The sequence below is a fragment of the Bombina bombina genome, chromosome 4, assembly GCF_027579735.1.
Source record: "Bombina bombina isolate aBomBom1 chromosome 4, aBomBom1.pri, whole genome shotgun sequence".
Lineage (NCBI taxonomy): Eukaryota > Metazoa > Chordata > Amphibia > Anura > Bombinatoridae > Bombina > Bombina bombina.
In genome coordinates, this window is record NC_069502.1 from 87590995 (window position 1) to 87611818 (window position 20824).

At 39.5% G+C, this 20824-nt stretch overlaps 1 protein-coding gene across 1 annotated transcript in view; it reads right to left on the reverse strand.

Annotated features, from left to right (window-relative positions):
* Positions 1-20824, reverse strand: part of RP1L1 (RP1 like 1) — a 65155-nt gene that overhangs the window by 6040 nt on the left and 38291 nt on the right. The gene's annotated exons all lie outside the window — the stretch shown is intronic.

The window sequence follows — 20824 nt, forward strand, 5'->3', positions numbered from 1 at the left end:
GTAAATATAGCAGAGACAACAACGCTATTTGTAACTCTTGTGTGTACAATATACCCTGAGTTAGGGTCATACAGATTTATACAGATTTATAGCTGAGGGTAAAAGATTACAAAGTGCTCATGGTATCCTTCTTTGAGCTTGTATTTGATTAAAGAAACATAAAATAGAGAGAGAGAACAATCAATTTTACCCTTTCACTGCTAAGACATTTTCACACCCCTGTGCTAGAGCTATTTTTAGTTGTGTGTCTCTCATTGCTTTTACACACATATTTAAACTTTTTTTTGTAAGGAACCCATGCAAATTACTTAAAACAAATTAGGAGATGGGTAGGGGCGGGGATTAGTTTCAAATAAACATAGTTTAAAATGCTCATAATAAAAGAAAATCTTGAATTACTGTCAGAACAGAATCTAAGGGCATTTTATTTTAAAATGTGCTTATTCTGTCCCTATTAGAAATTTGTCACGTGACCCATTCAGTTTTTGTACGGACTTATAACCACAGATGACCTTAAACAAACAAAGGGCCCATCTCTCATTGGATGATTGCATGGGTCAGGTGGCAGGGCCACATGTTTTTCATAACAGTACAGAGTATTAATCCCTTCACCCAATCCGACGTATATATATACGCTGTGCGTTACTTTGGCTATCGTACCGCACAATGTAGATATACGTCGTCGCTTCAGGATGCTCCAGCACTCTTGGCTGTTAAGTTACAGCCAAGAGCTGGAGCTCCTGAAGCTTCAGGCATCTGCCGCATATGGAGCCGGAGCGTGATCAGTGCTCCGCCTCCATATGAGGTTAGATGCCTGATCGTTACAGACGGTGACACTCTGTGTGTAATAGTCTGTAACGATCTTCTGCTGGAGCTGCCGGGAGGTGTGGGTGGAAGTCGGGTGGCGGGTGGGCGGCCCAGCAGGGGAGGCGGGAGGGAGCGGAAGTGGGAGGGGCCCTATGCTATGGAACAGAAAAACAAAGGGACATGGAGGGATGGGGCAGCTACGCTACAGAAAAGCGAATCTGGGGGTGTGGGGGCCCCCCTAAATAAAGATTGTGGGTGGGGAAGGTGGGGGCATACACTGCCTTATATTTATATAAAAAAATAAAAAAGATTTGATTAAAAAAAAAAACGTTTTATAGGTACTGGCAGACAGCTGCCAGTACCTAACATGGTGCCTAACAGTCAGAGAGGGGAGGTTTAGAGAGCTGTCTGGTGGGGAGGGATCAAGGAAGTTGGGGGATAAGGGAGGATCCTACACTGGAGAAATATTTTTTTAAAAAAAGCCTTATTTCTTTCCTAAGATATGGTGAGTCCACGGCTTCAGTAATTACTGTTGGGAATATTACTCCTGGCCAGCAGGAGTACATTTAATGTTTATTAAATGTTTTTTTCTTAACTTTTCTCACAAAATTTTAGCTGGGGATTGATCCTAATTTGGGATAAAATTTAAAGTGTATTTTTTCCTTGGCTTATTTTAATTGAATATAAAAAATCTTTGAAACGTATTTGTACAAGTTTATTTACTGTTTCACAACATGTCTGATATGGAGCAAGAGCCTGCTCTCATGAATTCATGCTTATTGTGTTTAGATGCACAAATCGCAGCTCCTATGCAATTTTGTTCTTCATGTGTCAAGAAAACCTTGCAAAATAAATTTTAATTTTTTAAGACTAATTTCTCTCAGGATGATGCTGCTAAAATAATACCTCAGCTTTCTCCTGCTACGTCCCAAGCCGCAATGGCATCACATGCAGTGCCCTGCGGTTCCTTTATACCTCCTAGTGGAGTTTAATTAAACGCAGAAATTGCTGCCCAGGTATCTTCAGCGGTATCTGTGGCATTAGCTGCCATTCCCAGATTACAGGGAAAACACAAGAGGAAATCTAGAAATCAAGAAAGTAAGGTGCCTGTCCTCAGTTCTGCTTCTCAAGTTGCCCTTTCTCATAAGTCTGATGAGGAAGATACATCAGGACTTTCTGAGGGTGAAATCTCAGTATAATTCCTTCTTCTGAGACTGAGGTGGTATCCTTCAGATTTAAGCTTGAACACCTTTGTGTATTGTTAAAGAAGGTTTTAGCTACTTTAGATGACTCCGATACCCCTGTCGTTGTCATTCCTAAGAAATCTAGTAAACGTAATAGTTTCTTTGATGAACCTTCCACTTCAGAGGTTTTTCCTGTGCCGGACCATGCTAGGGAGATTATCTCACAGGAATGGGAGAAACCAGGGGTGTCTTTTTTTTCCCGTCTCCCATTTTTAAGAAAATGTTTCCTGTCGAGGACTCCATTAAAGACCCTTGGTATACTGTACCCAAAGTTGAAGGGGCCATTTCCACTCTCCTTAAAAGAGAACCACTATTCCTATTGAGGATAGCTGCTCTTTGTCACGCCGCGCCGCTCTAGCCGTTGCAAGGGTGCAGCGTCTCCTTCCCTGCTGTTGATAGGGGCAGTGTCAGCTCCAGATGCGTGCGGCGCTGACGTCATCGCCGCATGCTCCGGATGCCGGGCGGACCTCAGTGGCGTGAATCTGCGCCTAGTTAAATCTTTGAAGAACGATCTGTCACTGCCCAAGTATAGGTGTTACTTTGTGTGCTCCTGGGTGTGACATATCATTCTTTCTTGTGCCTCATATCGTTACTGAACCTGCCTGCCTACTCTACCTGCCATAACCCTTAAACTGCTGGATTAATTGCTGTTGCTGAACCTTCCTGTCTGACTACTCTACCTGCCTTAACCCTTACTCTGCTGGACTGCTCTACTGTTGCCAAACCCTGCCTGCCTGACCATTCTAGTGGTGTGCCCTTGGATTGCTTTACTGTTGCCAAACCCTGCCTGCCTGACTATTCTAGTGGTTTATCTTGGACTGCTTTACTGTTGCCAGACCCTGCCTGCCTGACCATTCTAGTGGTTCATCCTTGGACTGCTCTGCTGTTGCCGCTGGGGACTGTCCTGCCTGTGGTGAGTGCCGCCTTCCTCATCTCATTAACTTTCTCTGCTCAGGGATATTCCCTATCATTCCAGCTCAACGCTAGGATAACAAGACTACTGGCTGAGTTTGGTCTGATAAAGGAGTATCCCACGAGCGTTACACTCTTTTAAGGATCCGATGGACAAGAAGCTGGAGACTTATTTGAAAAAGATTTATGTTCATCAAGGTCTCCAATGGCAACCTGCAGTGTGTATTGCCACTGTGACTAGTGCGGCATCTTATTAGTTTGACGCCTTGTCTGATTCTCTTTAAGTAGGGACTTCCTTGGATGAAATTCAAGATAGAATTAAAGCTCTTAAGTTGGCCAATTCCTTTATTGCAGATGCCATTTTACATGTTGTTAGATTAGGAGCTAAAACTTCTAGTTTCGCTGTCCTAGCCCGCAAGGCGTTATGGTTGAAATCCTGGTCTGCGGACATTTCCTCTAAAGTCAAGTATCTGGCGATTCCTTACAAGGCCAAAATCTTGTTTGGACCCGGTTTGGCAGAAATTATCTCTAATATTACAGGTGGAAATGTTTTTTTTCTACCTCAAGATAAGAAGAATAGGCCTAAAGGACATCAGAGTAATTTCCGTTCCTTTCGTAACTTTAGAGGAAAGTCTTCCCCTTCTTCTTCCAAGCAGGAACAATCTAAGTCTTCTTGGAAACCCAATCAGTCTTGGGTTTCCAAGACTGATTGGGTTGTTTGGGGTGCTACCTTCTGGGAGAATGGGGAACACTACAAATCCGGTCCCCTAATTCCTCCCAGAGGGTAGTATCCCCAAACAAGCGGTATCCCTAGGTGCCTCATCAAATTGCTGACAACATACTAAAAGACAGACTTAATCCTTTGCACCCTACTCGATCGACACCCCTGGAATAATGTATAGAAAAAAAGAGGTGCCTACTCGATCGACACCCCTTTTAAGAAGTGGTAGACCGGGGTTTAATTCTGGCCTGGCGCTGAGTTCCAGGAGCCCAGATAGACCGGAGAGGTTTTGCCGGTCCTCCTGTGTTTACCACATGACAAAATATGCATTGTCATGTACAATGTTGATTATTTAAAGTATTGCAGATATATTGAAATGATTAAATGGTTGCTTGCTATTGTTTTAAACATAAATATATATTTAAAAATATATTTTTATGTTTCAAATAATATTAAGCAACCATTAAATCCCTTTTAAGATATCTACAATACCTTCAACAATATGCATTGTACATTACTATGCTTATCAATTAAACATTGACCCCCTAATCTGCCATAACCTAAAACAAACTGTAGAAGCTAAGGTCCTACACATATATATTTAATATTTAAATGAGGCATTGTTATGTAGAATGCATAATGTTTAAAAATTTGTATATAAATTAAAATCTTATTAGTGTTGATTTGTGTATTTATTATTTCTAATTAAAGTATAATATTATAGATCTACATAACGGCATGCCTATTATGTAAAAATATAATTTAATGATACTGACTACTATAACATAAATACATATTAATATATATCTATGTTATCACTAATAAACACAAGTTAACGTAAATGTTTAATTTATATGGAATACTTAAACCATTATGCAATATACATGCATAACTGTTTAAACATTGAATATCAATGCAAGGCCTGACTACATTATATCTACAATCTTTGAAATAAAAGGCATGGTCATGTATAATTCATATTAGTTTAAATATTAGATATATAAATCAAAATGTAGATATTCTTGCTTGATATATTTATTATTGTAAATAAAAATATATTTTTAAAATAGATATTTATGTTATAAAATATAGTTGCATTATAATTATAGTATCACATAACTGCATGCCTGTTATGCAATAAAACAATTGTAACACTCATGCCTTTTATAACATGAAAATACATTTTAAAATATATAGTTATATTTAAAATAAAAAACACAACAAGAAAAAATAAATACATGTTCATTTATATACAATAGTAAAAAGAATATGCATCATACATCAGAATGCATAATTTTAAAATAATGTGTAGATAAATGCACTATTAACCCCATAGCTGCTCTAACCTAATCACCTAATCAACCCCCATACAGGTATGGGGGTTGTTAGGAGATTAATCTATTGGTTTTATGGAGATGTAGCACCGAGAGAGAATGCACCTATGAGCTCTGACTATGGACTATCTAGCTAGTCTGGGGGAATGAATGTTGGGAAATGTGAGTGCAGAGCACCTCAAATAGGGCTAGGCGATAGGGGACCTCTAATGGAAGTGAAGGATGCCTCTATCTGGTGTTCTTGGTTACAAACTTGACATGAGATGGCAATTGAAATAAAAAGTTTATGTGTTCGTTTAGGTTAAACCGTGGAGCAATAAAAATGACATATACACAAATTAAGAATACATAATAAAATTGTGGATCCACAAATACACTAAACCAATTTTATAAAATTAAACAATGTAATCAGACAGTTGGAATGTTAATGTCTAATTTTGGCCATTGAGATATGCGTGAGTTCTGCAGATTGAGGGTCTCTCTTAGAAAATAAGTGAGGAAAAAGCCTCAATATGTTCTGAATCGTGTTGAGATAACTGTAACGATGTGAGTCTGTTCGTAGTGTGAGCAACAGAGGATTGAACAGTAATGGGGTGTCATGATATCTGTGTCAATGAAAATAATGCTTGGGATCCCAAATAATTAACAGTGATAACCAGGTAGTCACAAATGGTAATAATAATAATAATAATAATAATAATAATAATAATAATAATAATAAAGATACAGATAGTCCGAGTGTATCAATGGGCTACCCGCATTGGGGTTGGCGGATGATACCCCTTAGCAAAGTGTTAGTGAGGAATGCAAACAAAACAATGAGTGGTCAAATATGTGTCAATTAGTGGTCAAACCAGAGTTGGATTAACTAAGTGCAATTTGTTAACAACAATAATGAATGAAAAATAATCAATGAAAAAAATTATGAAAATTGAAGTAGAAAAATGAAAAAAAAATGTGAAAAATTAAAAAATTAAAAAATGAACGGCTAGATTACGAGTCTTGCGTTAGGCTTAAAGAGCAGCGTTGGCCGGTCCCAACGCTGCTTTTTAGCGCCCGCTGGTATTACGAGTCTTGTAGGTACAGGTGTACCGCTCACTTTTTTGGCCAGACTCAGAAATACCGCAAATCTACTTACATCAATTGCGTATCCTATATTTTCAATGGGACTTGCATAGCGCCGGTATTACGAGTCTGACCAAAAGTGAGCGGTAGACCCTCTCCTGTCAAGACTGGTACCGCATTTAAAAGTCAGTAGTTAGGAGTTTTGCACTACAACGCCGTAGCATAAAACTCTTAACTAAAGTGCTAAAAAGTACACTAACACCCATAAACTACATATTAACCCCTAAATCAAGGCCCCCCCACTTCACAAACACTAAAATAAAATTTTTAACTCCTAATTTGCCGAACCGGACATCGCCGCCACTATAATAAATATATTAACCCCTAAACCACCGCACTCCCGCCTCGCAAACACTAGTTAAATATTATTAACTCCTAATCTGCTGTCCCTAACATCGCCGACACTTACCTACATTTATTAACCCTTAATCTGCCGCCCCCAACGTCGCTGCCACTATATTAAAGTTATTAACCCCTAAATCTAAGTCTAACCCCCCCAACTTAAATATAATTTAAATAAATCTAAATAAAATAACTATCATTAACTACATTATTCCTATTTAAAACTAAATACTTACCTATAAAATAAACCCTAAGATAGCTACAATATAACTAATAATTATATTGTAGCTAGCTTATGGTTTATTTTTATTTTACAGGCAAGTTTGTATTTATTTTAACTATTTAATAACTACCTAGCTAAAATAAATCCAAAAGTACCTGTAAAATAAAACCTAACCTAAGTTACAATTACACCTAACACTACACTATAATTAAATTAATTCCATAAATTAAATAAAATTATCTAAAGTACAAAAAACAAAACACTAAATTACAGAAAATAATAAACAAATTACAAGAATTTTAAACTAATTACACCTAATCTAATCCCCCTAAAAAAATAAAAAAGCCCCCCCAAATAAAAAAGCCCTACCCTACACTAAATTACAAATAGCCCTTAAAAGGGCCTTTTGCAGGGCATTGCCCCAAAGCCATCAGCTCTTTTACCTGTACAAAAAAAGTACAAATCCCCCCCAACATTAAAACCCACCACCCACTCAACCAACCCTACTCTAAAACCCACCCAATCCCCCCTTAAAAAAACCTAACACTAATGCCTTGAAGATCATCTTACCGGGAGACGTGTTCATCCAACCGGGCCGAAGTCCTCCAAGCCGGGCGAAGTGGTTCTCCAGACGGGCAGAAGTCTTTATCCATACGGCATCTTCTATCTTCATCTATCCGGCGCGGAGCGGGTCCATCTTCAAGACATCCGACGCGGAGCATCCTCTTCATCCGACGGCTCTTCTCGAATGAAGGTTCCTTTAAATGACTCATCCAAGATGGTGTCCCTTCAATTCCGATTGGCTGATAGAATTCTATCAGCCAATCGGAATTAAGGTAGAAAAAATCCTATTGGCTGATGCAATCAGCCAATAGAATTGAAGTTCAATCCTATTGGCTGATCCAATCAGCCAATAGGATTGAGCTCGCATTCTATTGGCTGTTCCAATCAGCCAATAGAATGCCAGCTCAATCCTATTGGCTGATTGCATCAGCCAATAGGATTTTTTCTACCTTAATTCAGATTGGCTGATAGAATTCTATCAGCCAATCGGAATTGAAGGGACGCCATCTTGGATGACGTCATTTAAAGGAACCTTCATACCAGAAGAGCCGTAGGATGAAGAGGATGCTCCGTGTTGGATGTCTTGAAGATGGACCCGCTCCGCGCCAGATGGATGAAGATAGAAGATGCCGTCTGGATGAAGACTTCTGCCGTCTGGAGGACCACTTCGCCCGGCTTGGATAAAGACTTCTCCCGGCTTCGTTGAGGACTTTGGCCCGGTTGGGTGAAGCGTCTCCCGGTAAGGTGATCTTCAAGGGGTAAGTGTTTTTTTAAGGGGGATTGGGTGGGTTTTAGAGTAGGGTTGGTTGTGTGGGTGGTGGGTTTTAATGTTGGGGGGGGTGATTTGTACTTTTTTTTTACAGGTAAGAGAGCTGATTACTTTGGGGCAATGCCCCGCAAAAGGCCCTTTTAAGGGCTATTTGTAATTTAGTGTAGGGTAGGACTTTTTTTTTCTTTTCTTTAAATATCATTTTTTTATTAGGTGGAACAGAGTACACACACACAGCATGATTCAAATGGACAAGTTACATGTGAGAAGCAATATTACATATATCGCTTTGATACAGAGATGAAGTTAAGCTTAGCAGTCATGTCAATCATTCTGTCTGAGTTTAAGCATTTGCTGTTACATACAATGACATATGAGAGTAGTATCGCTGTCAACATGTGTACCCCTCCCACCCAAGGGTAGGACTTTTTTTTATTTTGGGGGGCTTTTTTATTTTTTTAGGGGGATTAGATTAGGTGTAATTAGTTTAAAATTCTTGTAATTTGTTTATTATTTTCTGTAATTTAGTGTTTTTGTTTTTTTGTACTTTAAATAATTGAATTTAATTGTATTTAATTGTATTTGATTTAGTTAATTTATTTCATTATAGAGTAGTGTTAGGTGTTAGTGTAACTAGGTTAGGTTTTATTTTACAGGTACTTTTGTATTTATTTTAAATAGGTAGTTATTAAATAGTTAATAACTATTTAGTAACTATTCTACCTAGTTAAAATAAATACAAACTTGCCTGTAAAATATAAATAAACCCTAAGCTAGATACAATGTAACTATTAGTTATATTGTAGATAGCTTAGGGTTTATTTTATAGGTAAGTATTTAGTTTTAAATAGGAATAATTTATTAAATGATAGGAATATTTATTTAGATTTATTTAAATTTTAGTTAAGTTAGGGGGGGTATTAGGGTTAGACTTAGGTTTAGGGGTTAATAACTTTAATATAGTGGCGGTGACGTTGGGGGTGGCAGATTAGGGGTTAATAACTATAATGTAGGTGTTGGTGATGTTGGGGGCAGCAGATTAGGGGTTAATACATATAATGTAGGTGGTGTCGGTGTCCGGAGTGGCAGATTAGGGGTTAATAATATAATGCAGGTGTCGACGATGTCGGGGGTGGCAGATTAGGGGTTAATAAGTGTAAGATTAGGGGTATTTAGACTCGGGGTTCATGTTAGGGTATTAGGTGTAGACATAAATGTATTTTCCCCATAGGAATCAATGGGGCTGCGTTAGGAGCTAAACGCTGCTTTTTTGCAGGTGTTAGGTTTTTTTCAGCCGGCTCTCCCCCATTGATTCCTATGGGGAAATCGTGCACAAGTACGTTTAGCCAGCTCACCGCTAACGTAAGCAGTGCTGCTATTGAGGTGAGATGTGGAGCAAAATTTTGCTCTACGCTCACTTTTTTGCGGTTAATGCCGGGTTTATAATAACCCGTAATACCAACGCTGTCTGTAAGTAAGAAGTGAGCATAAACTGCTCATTAGCACCGCATAGCCTCTAACGCAAAACTCGTAATATAGCCGGAAGTTAGTGAAAAAAGTAAATTTGAAAAAATGTGCACAAAAGAATTATAATCCAATAATGGGTTGTTGACAATATTTGTAGGGTAAAGTAATTTAAGAATAACCTTGTTTCTTGATGGTGAGAATCCAAGTGAAATCCCGGTAGTAAAAGTTACTGTGTCATTTTCAAAGTGTCTCCCATAAGTGAATAATGAAATCTCTTGGTGAAGAGAAGCTTCTTGTTCTTGGGGGTGAGAATCCTTGTCTTTGGATCCAATTGGTCCCTCAATTAAGTCTCAAAGTCCTAAAAACATAAATACTAATAGTGTAATATGTATGAGAAAAGGTTTGAGGATTAGAGATATGCTTACCAGCTCTTGGTCAACACTTTTCGACCTTATCTAGGCCTTTCTCAAGACTCAGTCTTGAGAAAGGCTTTCAACTCGTAATACACACTCTATTTGCGTTGCACACAAAAAGCAAGGAAAAAAACAATATTACTAAGCACCACTCGTAATCTAGCAGTAAATGAGTTATGGAGGCCTTTTTATAAAGCCGTCAACTGTGCTGCATTCGACGGCACCAATACGCTCGCCTGAGATCGCCTAACATTGCGGCCGCGGACCTGAATACGCTCTCCATATTTATATAAAAAGCTGTCAAAAAGCTGTGCACCAAGTACGGGGCGATGAGCAGCGGACTGTTGTTAACTAAACAGTCATTGATCTCGCTGCTATTCAGCTTTTTCACAGCTTTATTTATACCCTGTCACTAAACACCGCCACTATACTAAAGTGTTTAACCCCTATACCGCTGCTCCCAGACCCCCCGCAACTAAATAAAGTTATTAACCCTTATCCCGCTGCTCCCGGAGCCCACCGCAACTCTAATAAACTTATTAACCCCTATTCTGCCACTCCCCGACACCGCTGCAACTAACTAAATGTATTAACCCCTATCCCTCCGCTCCCAGAGCCCACCACAACTAAATAAAGTTATTAACCCCTAAACCCCTGGCCTCCCACATCACTACCACTTACTAAACCTATTAACCCCTAAACCGCCAGCCCCCCACATTGCCATAAACTAAATTAACCTATTAACCCTAAACCTAACAACCCGCTAACTTTATATTAAATATTAACTCATCCCTATCTTATAATAAATTAAAACTTACCTTTAGATTTAAATTAAACTATATTAAACTATTAATTAACCTAACCTAACTATTAGACTAAAATTACAATAAACTATATTAAACTAATAATTAACCTACCCTAACTGTTATACTAAAATTACATTAAACTGCAAAATAAATTAACTATATTACATATTTAAAAACCTAACCCTACTCAAATAATTTTAATCTACTATTAAAAATTACTAAGTTACAAAAAACTAACAACTAAGTTACACAAAATAACAAACACTAAGTTACAAAAAAACTAACAACTAAGTTACACAAAATAACAAACACTAAGTTACACAAAATAAAAAATAATATATCAAATATTTAAACTAATTACACCTAATCTAATAGACTTCTGCCGGCTTCGTTGAGGATGGATGTCGGGTCTTCAGAATCTGTAAGTGGATCTTCAGGGGTTAGTGTTAGTTTTTTTTTTAAGGGTTTATTGGGTGGGTTTTATTTTTAGATTATGGTTTGGGCAAGGAAAAAGAGATAAATGCCCTTTTAAGGGCAATGCCCATACAAATGCCCCTTTCAGGGCAATGGGGAGCTTTGGTTTTTTAAATTAGGTTTTTATTTGGGGGGTTGGTTGTGTGGGTGGTGGGTTTTACTGTTGGGTGGTATTTGTTTTGCTTTTTACAGGTAAAAGAGCTGATTTCTTTGGGGCAATGCCCCGCAAAAGGCCCTTTTAAGGGCCATTGGTAGTTTATTGTAGGCTAAGGTTTTTTTTTTATTTTGGGGGGGCTTTTTTATTTTCATAGGGCTCTTAGATTAGGTGTAATTAGTTTAAATATTTGATAAATTATTTTTTTATTTTGTGTAACTTAGTGTTTGTTATTTTGTGTAACTTAGTTGTTAGTTTTTTGTAACTTAGTGTTTGTTATTTTGTGTAATTTAGTAATTTTTAATAGTAGATTAAAATTATTTGAGTAGGGTTAGGTTTTTAAATATGTAATATAGTTAATTTATTTTGTTGTTTAATGTAATTTTAGTATAACAGGGTAGGTTAATTATAAGTTTAATATAGTTTATTGTAATTTTAGTCTAATAGTTAAGGTAAGTTAATTAATAGTTTAATATAGTTTAATGTAATCTTAGTATAACAGTTAGGGTAGGTTAATTATTAGTTTAATATAGTTTAATTTAAATCTAAAGGTAAGTTTTAATTTATTATAAGATAGGGATGAGTTAATATTTAATGTAAAGTTAAGGGGTTGTTAGATTTAGGAGTTAATAGGTTAATTTAGTTTATGGCGGTGTCGGGGCGGCAATTTAGGGGATAATAAGTATAATGTAGGTGGCGGCAGTGCCGGGGTGGCAGATTAGGGGTTAATAAGTATAATGTAAGTGGCGGTGATGTTGGGGCGGCAGACTAGCGGTTAATAAGTATAATGTAGGTAGCGGCGGTGTTGGGGCAGCAGATTAGGGGTGTTTAGACTCAGGGCTTATGTTAGGGTGTTAGGTGTAAACGTAACTTTTATTCTCCCATAGGAATCAATGGGATATCGGGCAGCAGCGAACATAAGCTTTCCTTGCTTTCAGACTCCCATTGATTCCTATGGCATCTGCCGCCTCCAGGGCAGCGGATTGAAAAGCATGTACGCTGGGCCGGAATAGTGGCGAGCGTACCTGTTAGAAGTTTGATAACTTGCAAAAGTAGTCACATAGTGCCGAATTTGTATTCCGAACATCTGTAATGATGTAAGCATCGATCTGTGTCGGACTGAGACCGGCGGATCGTATGTTACGTCACAAATTTCAACTCGGGGGAATCAGGCTCGCCACAATTACGCTGCGGAATTCCAGCGTATTTGCGGTTGACTGCTTGATTAATAGGCCTCATGGTGTGAATGAACCAAACCAGGTATTTCATATACAAAAATGAAATTAAAGGAGCAATTTTCATACATTTTATACTCTGCTGCTGGCATAGAAACATATTAATGGGAAACCAATTTTACAGTATATTGGCCTTTTAATAAGCCACCGTCTATAAAGAACTCAATCTACAATACACTTTTCCTTGTTCCATGTACTGTGTTCAAAGCCAGTGATGTATATTGAGATCACTAATAATCCTCTGTTGCATTTCAAATTATAACTGTGCACACTGTAGCTATATTATCTTGGTATGACTTTTCAAAATATATTATGTTATTACACTTAGCTGTGTTTTCTATGCTGAAAAAGAGACACTTTTCTTAATCCAGGCTGCAGAGAAGGGATATTTATAATTCAGCACTCAAAACAGCACTTTGCATATGCCTATATAATTAAAGTCCCACTGTGAGTGAATAACAGTTAGTAGTCAGTAATGTGAATCAGTGGATACTAATTACTGTTACCTACAGTGGGTGCTTTAGTCACTCAGTTTGTAAAACAACAGAGGATTACACACAGTGGTTATTTGAGCTCTGTTCAGTAATTTGTTTTCTCCATGTTTCTTCAGATTATACAGACCTTGGCATTGGTACAAGTTTTTACTTAATGCCAACCATTAATTTCCTGAAGTGAGTAACTATTTTATTAGTTATTTTGGTAACTAGAGCCGGTTCACCTTTCCCGTACTAAATTAATTTGGCAACATTTTATTAAGATGGTATGTACCAGGAAGTGATGTCTGTAGCAAATTAAAAAATGATTAGCATAGATAGGTGTCAGCAAAAGCAAACAAAATATTTGAAACATTTTTTTGTCGGCAATTTTCACTAATAAAGTAAATTGATATTTTTGAAGGTAAATTATTTGCCATGATTTCTCCCCTTACTTTGTTCCCCATGATCCATTTTACCTGCTGGAGTATATTAAAGATCCATTATAAACTAACCTAATTTATACACATTTAAATGATGTGTTATTTTTAATTGAATCGCCTAGTTTCTTTTCTTTAAATTAGTATTTCTAATACCCTAAATTGTGCCTCAAGGTAGGTAAAATATTCCCTCCACAATCATTTCCAAAACGCCCCTAGAAATGGGCGTTTCCACCCCCTCTCTCCTCCCATGTCCAATCAGCATCGTCTTGCTGATCAGATGCTGGAGTGCGCACGCAACAGTATGTTGTCAGAGGATCAAAGTGAACACTGACTGACATGCTACAAGAGGAACTGGTTGCCCATAGCAACGTTTATACCAGCTCTCCTAGCGTGTCAGTTTAGGCAATTTGCTTCCGTTTGCCCGCTGTTTAAAAAAATAAACTTATAAAATGTAAACTTTCATGTAACTTTTTAAGAATATATTATACAAACATAATGGCTAATAATTAGACATGTGCAACGCTAAAATTTTTTGTTTAGTTTCGTTTTGATTAGTTAAATAAATAATTTCCCCCCGACATCGCCAACTTTACCTAAACCTATTAACCCCTAAACCGCACTCCCCACCACATCGCCAACACTAAATAAAGCTATTAACCACTAAACCGCCATTCCCCAACATCGTCGACACTAACTAAACACTAAATAAACCTATTAACCCTTAAACCGCCGTTCCCAAACATCACCAACACTAACTAAACCTATTAATCCCTATAAATCCCTAAACCGCAGTTCCCCGACATCGACAAAACTAAATAAACCTATTAACTTCTAAACCTCCATTCTCAAACATCACCAACACTAACTAAACCTAATAACCACTAAACCACAGTTCCCAAACATCGCCAAAACGAACTAAACCTATTAACCCCTAAACCGCAGTTCCCTGTCATCGCTGACACTAACTAAACCTATTAACCCCTTGTAACGGAAGCTTCCATTACTTTTGTACTTGGAGAGGAATGCAGGCCAGCCTCCTCCCCACCGACTATGGACCCTGGAACTTGAGGGGATTCTATGATTTGGGAGGCGGGTGTCCAGGGTACAGTTGGAGTACTTTTACCCTGGATTCCATGAATTCCCAGAGACTCTGAGAACTGAAGGGGCCTGAAGATTCCTGTGTTTTGTTGGAGTATAAGGTGACAGCCCAATCCAGCATTGTCTGCTGCAATCTAACTCCCTAGACTCAGAGACTCAGAATGTTTGAGCTGATTGAAACCTCCTTCTCTAATGCTGGGACCCCCCTGTTGTGTGAAGTGTCTTTCTGTTATTGTGTCAGTCAGGATGTGATCAGAATTTTTTTAACTAACCATTGTCTGATGTTTGTCTCATTGTATAATATTTGTTTCTATTGATTATGTGGTAACTACCCCGCTTTGTTGGAGATGTATAAAAGCTGTGTTTTCTGTGCAATAAAGCAGTTCCTATTTTGACCCTCACACATTCAGTTTTGGCTAATGTTATTGGGGGTAGCTATAACAACTTGCCGCGGCTGTTATTCTAATAGCGGCGGTATCCAGTGGAGGCTCATGGGTTGGCGTTTGGTGGGAGGAAGCTGACTTTAGCGGGTATACCCAGTCTGGGGTACCGAGACCCACTACAATTGGCTGGCAGCGGTGGGATCTGCTTCCTCCTTATGGAGCAGTTCCAAACTACCAGTGGAACCTTGATGGAAATGGAGGCTGAATTCCAGTGGAGATTGCAGGCAGTGCTGGCCCAGTTTGATGGCCCTGTCTTGGCAGAGGGCAAACTGGCCTGGAAGCATATGGTTCGACGGAAACACTGGAACGAGGCTCTCCAGTTCGAACAGGACTACCAGGGGAAGTCCCTTCCTACTCCAAAGCAGCAATATTGGCTCCAGATGGATCTACGAATGCGGTTCCTGGGAAAGCAGACCTGGGAGGAATGGATGGCCAAATTGGACGGGTTGGCCCAGACAGAGATGGAGGTGGATGAAGGTTACCAGGCACTGCGGTGGTATGCGGCCCAGGTGTGTCCGGAGATGGAGACGGATGGTCCTACAGAGGGCTATGATTACGGCGGCCCAGGATTGCTATTTGAAAGTCTCACACAGGACCCCCACTGCTGGAGTACAGCAGAGTGGTGTCAGGAGGAAATAGTGGAACACAGAGAGCTGAGTCTGAACCTTACAAAAGTACGTGGACTGAGGGACGATCTTGATTACCTAGCTGCGCATGAGTGGGAGCTAGAAAAGGCATATAAAGGCTGTAAGATCTTGTTTAGCAGCATGCCTCAGAGCCTGCAGAGGGCTATGGTGCAGCGATCAAGGATTTATAGGACTTTTCCTCAGAGGAGTGGCAACCAGTAATGAGCTACCATGAGCTGCTAGATCACGATCAGCAGCCTGGCCCTGAGCTTGCCACACCAGTAGAAGGACTGGCAACAAGGCAGGGCACCAATAGCCTCTGCTCAGCACCTGTGATATCTCTTGAGTCCCAGGGAGAGGAGGTAGTCGATTTCTCTACACAGCCACAGGCTCCAGAGATTGATAATTTAATAGTCTTTAATCTTAGGAGGGACAGACTGGTGAGCCTCCTGTAGAAGAGATGGCCACAGGGCAGAGCACCCCTGACCTCTGCCCAGCACCTGCAGCAGCAGAGTCAGTTCCAGGGAGAGGAGGTAGATGACCTCTCTCCCCAACGGAAGAGTGGTTTCCAGGGAGAGGATGTAGCCGACCTCTCCCCACAGCAGGAGAGTCAATTCCAGGGAGAGGATGTAGCTGACCTCTCTTCCCAGAGGCAGAACCAGTTCCAGGGAGAGGAGGTAGCTAGCCTCTCTCCCCAGCAACAAAGCAGGGCCCAGTGAGAGGAGGTAGCCAACCTCTCTCCCCAGCAACAAAGCAGGGCCCAGGGAGAGGAGGTAGCCAAACTTTCTCCCCAACATGCAGAGCCAGTTCCAAGAAGAGGAGGTAGCTGACCTATCTCCCCAGCAACAGAGTGGTTTCCAGGGAGAAGAGATAGCCGACCTCTCTCCACAGCGGCAGAGCCAGTTCCAGGGAGAGGAGGTAGCCAACCTCTCTCCCTAGCAGCAGAACCAGTTCCAGGAAGAGGAGGTAGCTGACCTCTCTCCACAGCAGCAGAGCCAGTTCCAGGGAAAGGAGGTAGACGACCTCTCTCCCCAGCAGCAGAAAAAGTTCCAGGTAGAAGAGGTAGCTAGCCTATCTCTCCAGCAACAAAGCAAGGCCCAGTGAGAGGAGGCAGCCGACCTCTCTCCCCAGCAACAAAGCAGGGCCCAGGGAGAGGAGGTAGCCGACCTATCTCCCCAGCAGCTTAGCGTGTTCCAGGAAGAGAAGATCAGCATTCTCACTCCCCAGTGGCAGTGGCCAAAAACAAAAATGGAAGAAAGTTTTGGGCTGGGATATGAAAGGGTAGTATCGTAGTTTAATAGATGATAATAAATGTTGACAATTAGAATGTTGACGATTTAAAATAATAGTTAAAAAACAGTGGTTAAAAAAACCCTATTTTTAACCACTGTTTTTTAACTATTGTTTTAAATAGTCAACATTCTAATTGTCAAAATTTATTATCATCTATTAAATTACAATACTACCCTTTTATATCCTAGCCCACTTTTAGTTGAGGCACTCAGGCTACATTCATATAATCTTAGAGTTCCTTATTGACAGCTAGAGGTCAAAACAGCCAGAGCATATAGGATTACACAGGCGCTAGGTATATACTTCTTCAAAATTTTGGGCTGGGCCATCCGACTAACACAGGTCCAAACCAGTGTATGGTCTGGTACCTGGTTAGTCTACCCCAGGGGGGAAGAAATGTAATGGAAGCTTCCGTCACTTTTGTACTTGGAGAGGAATGCAGGCCAGCCTCCTCCCCACCGACTATGGACCCTGGAACTTGAGGGGATTCTATATTTTGGGAGGCGGGTGTCTAGGGTAAATTTGGAGTACATTTACCCTGGATTCAGGTTTACCCCGTTTCCATGAATTCTCTGAGAACTGAAGGGGCCTGAAAATTCCTGTGTTTTGTTGGAGTATAAGGTGACAGCCCAATCCAGCATTGTCTGCTGCAACCCTCCCTAGACTCAGAGACTCAGAATGTTTGAGCTGATTGAAACCTCCTGTTCTAATGCTGGGACCCCCTGTTGTTATCAGGTCTAGGTGTGAAGTGTCTTTATGTTATTGTGTGAGTCATCCATTGTCCTTTTGTAAGTCAGGATGTGATTAGAATCTTGTTTAACTAACCATTGTCTGATGCTTGTCTCATTGTATAATATTTGTTTCTAATGATTATGTGGTAACTACCCCCCTTTGTTGGAAATGTATAAAAGCTGTGTTTTCTGTGCAATAAAGCAGTTCCTATTTTGACCTTCAAGCATTCAGTCTTGGCTATTGTTCTTAGGGGTAGCTATAACAACTTGCAGCAGCTGTTATTCTAATAGCGGCGGTATAAAGTGGAGGTTCATGGGTTGGTGTTTGGTGGGAGGAAGCTGACTTTAGCGGGTATACCCATTCTGGGGTACCGAGACCCGCTACACCCCTAAACTGCCGGCCCCCACATCGCAACAACCTAAATTAAACTATATTAACCCCTAAACCTAACACCCCCTAACTTTAACATAATTAAAATAGACCTAAATTAAAGTTACAGTTATTAACTAACTACCTATTTAAAAATAAATACAAACTTACCTGTGAAATAAAAATAAAACCTAAGCTAGCTACAATATAACTATTTACTAACTACCTAGTTAAAATAAATACAAACTTACCTGTGAAATAAAAATAAAACTTAAGCTTACACTAATAAAACCTAACATTACAAATACAAAAAACCTAACATTACAAAAATAAAAAAACCTAACATTAAAAAAAAATTAAAACTACAATTACAAAAATAAGAAACACTAAAATTACAAAAAATAAAAAAACTACCATTACAAAAAAATAACAAACGAAATTATCCAAAACAATAAAAATTATTCCTATTCTAACACCCCAAAACAAAAAACCCTAATCTATAATAAACTACCAAGGGTCCTTAAAAGGGCCTTTTGTAGACCCTTTAACCCCTTCGTGACCAGACCACTTTTCAATTTGTTGACCGTCTGGGACCAAGGCTATTTTTGCATTTCTGTAGTGTTTGTGTTTACCTGTAATTTGCCTCTTCCTCATTTACTGTACCCACACATATAATATATTATTTTTCTCGCCATTAAATGGACTTTCTAAAGATACCATTATTTTCATCATATCTTATAATTTACTATAAACAAAATTATAAAATATGAGGAAAAAATGGAACAAAACACACTTTTTCTAACTTTGACCCCCAAAATCTGTTACACATCTACAACCACCAAAAAACACCCATGCTAAATAGTTTCTAAATTTTATCCTGAGTTTAGAAATACCTAATGTTTACATGTTCTTTGCTTTTTTTGCAAGTTATAGGGCCATAAATACAAGTAGCACTTTGCTATTTCCAAACCACTTTTTTTTCAAAATTAGCGCTAGTTACATTGAACACTGATATCTTTCAGGAATCCCTGAATATCCCTTGACATACATATATTTTTTTTTTAGACGACATCCCAAAGTATTGATCTAGGCCCATTTTGGTATATTTCATGCCACCCTTTCACTGCCAAATGCTATTAAATAAAAAAAAAAATGTTCACTTTTTCACAATTTTTTTCACAAACTTTAGGTTTCTCACTGAAATTATTTACAAACAACTTGTGCAATTATGATATAAATGGTTGTAAATGCTTCTCTGAGATCCCCTTTGTTCAGAAATAGCAGACATATATGGATTTGGCATTGCTTCTTTGTAATTAGAAGGCAGCTAAATGCCACTGCGCACCACACGTGTATTATGCCCAGCAGTGAAGGGGTTAACTAGGGAGTATGTAGGGAGCTTGTAGGGTTAATTTTAGCTTTAGTGTAGTGTAGTAGACAACCCCAAGTATTGATCTAGGCACATAATGGTATATTTCATGCCACCATTTCACTGCCAAATGTGATCAAATTAAAAAAAAAAAACGTTATTATAAACAGCTTGTGCAATTATGGCACACATGGTTGTAAATGCTTCTCTGGGATCCCCTTTGTTCAGAAATAGCTGACATATATGGCTTTGGCATTGCTTTTTGGTAATTAGAAGGCCGCTATATGCCGATGCGCACCACACGTGTATTATGCCCAGCAGAGAAGGGGTTAATTAGGTAGCTTGCAGGGTTAATTTTAGCTTTAGTGTAGAGATCAGTCTCCAACTTGAAACATCACACCCCTGATCATCTGCCAATACTAAAATAAAGGCTTTTTTATTTTTTCTAATTTAAAAAAAATAAAAAAAATTGTAGCTCTGATGGACCCCCCTAAGCCCCTAACCTCTCTGATCTCCCCCAAAAAGCTCTCTAGCCCTCCCCCGCTGCCTATTTGCCACCATCCTGGGTAGTGGCAGCTGTCTGCCATTTTGCCCCCAAAACAAACGTTTTTTGTTTTTTTCTAAATAAATATAATTTTTCTGTAGTGTAGCAGCCCCCCCTCAAAACCCCACACCCAGATCCTCTGATTTGTATATTTCAAACCCTCCCTCTCCCTCCTTCTTATTATTTTTCATTGGTGGTAGTGGTTTCTGCGCGTGCGCACGCACACACACGCACGCACGCGCCCGTCCCACAAAGCCCCCCCCGCACGCTCCGGGCACCCGGCGTGCACATTGCACAAACAATGTGCACGGGTAGCAATGGGCCGCCCACCCGCCAATGCTCCCACCCACCAACAATGTTCCGATCAGCAACATCGCTACCGGTGCAGAGAGGGCCACAGAGTGGCTCTCTCTGCATCGGTTTGTAAAAAGATAGCATTGTAGGATGCCTCAATATCGAGGCATCACTGCAATACCATAAAAGCGTCTGGAAATGATCAGGATCGCTTCCACTGCTTGAGAGACCAAAGGACGTGCCAGGAACGTCCTTGGTCGTTAAGGGTCTTTTTTTTGTAGGACGTTCCTGGCACGTCCTCGGTCGCGAAGGGGTTAAGGGCCTTTTGTAGGGCATTGTCAGCTATTTTGCAAAAAAATAAAAACAAACACCCCCTAACATTACAAACCCCCACCCCCCCAAGCCCACAAAATAAAAATAAAACTAATCTACCCATTGCCCCAGCTCTTTTTCGCCCCATTAAAAATAAAAAAAAAGCCTAATCTAAAAAAATAAAATAAAAAATTCCATTACAGAAAATAACAAACAGCCGGCCAGATTACGAGTTTTG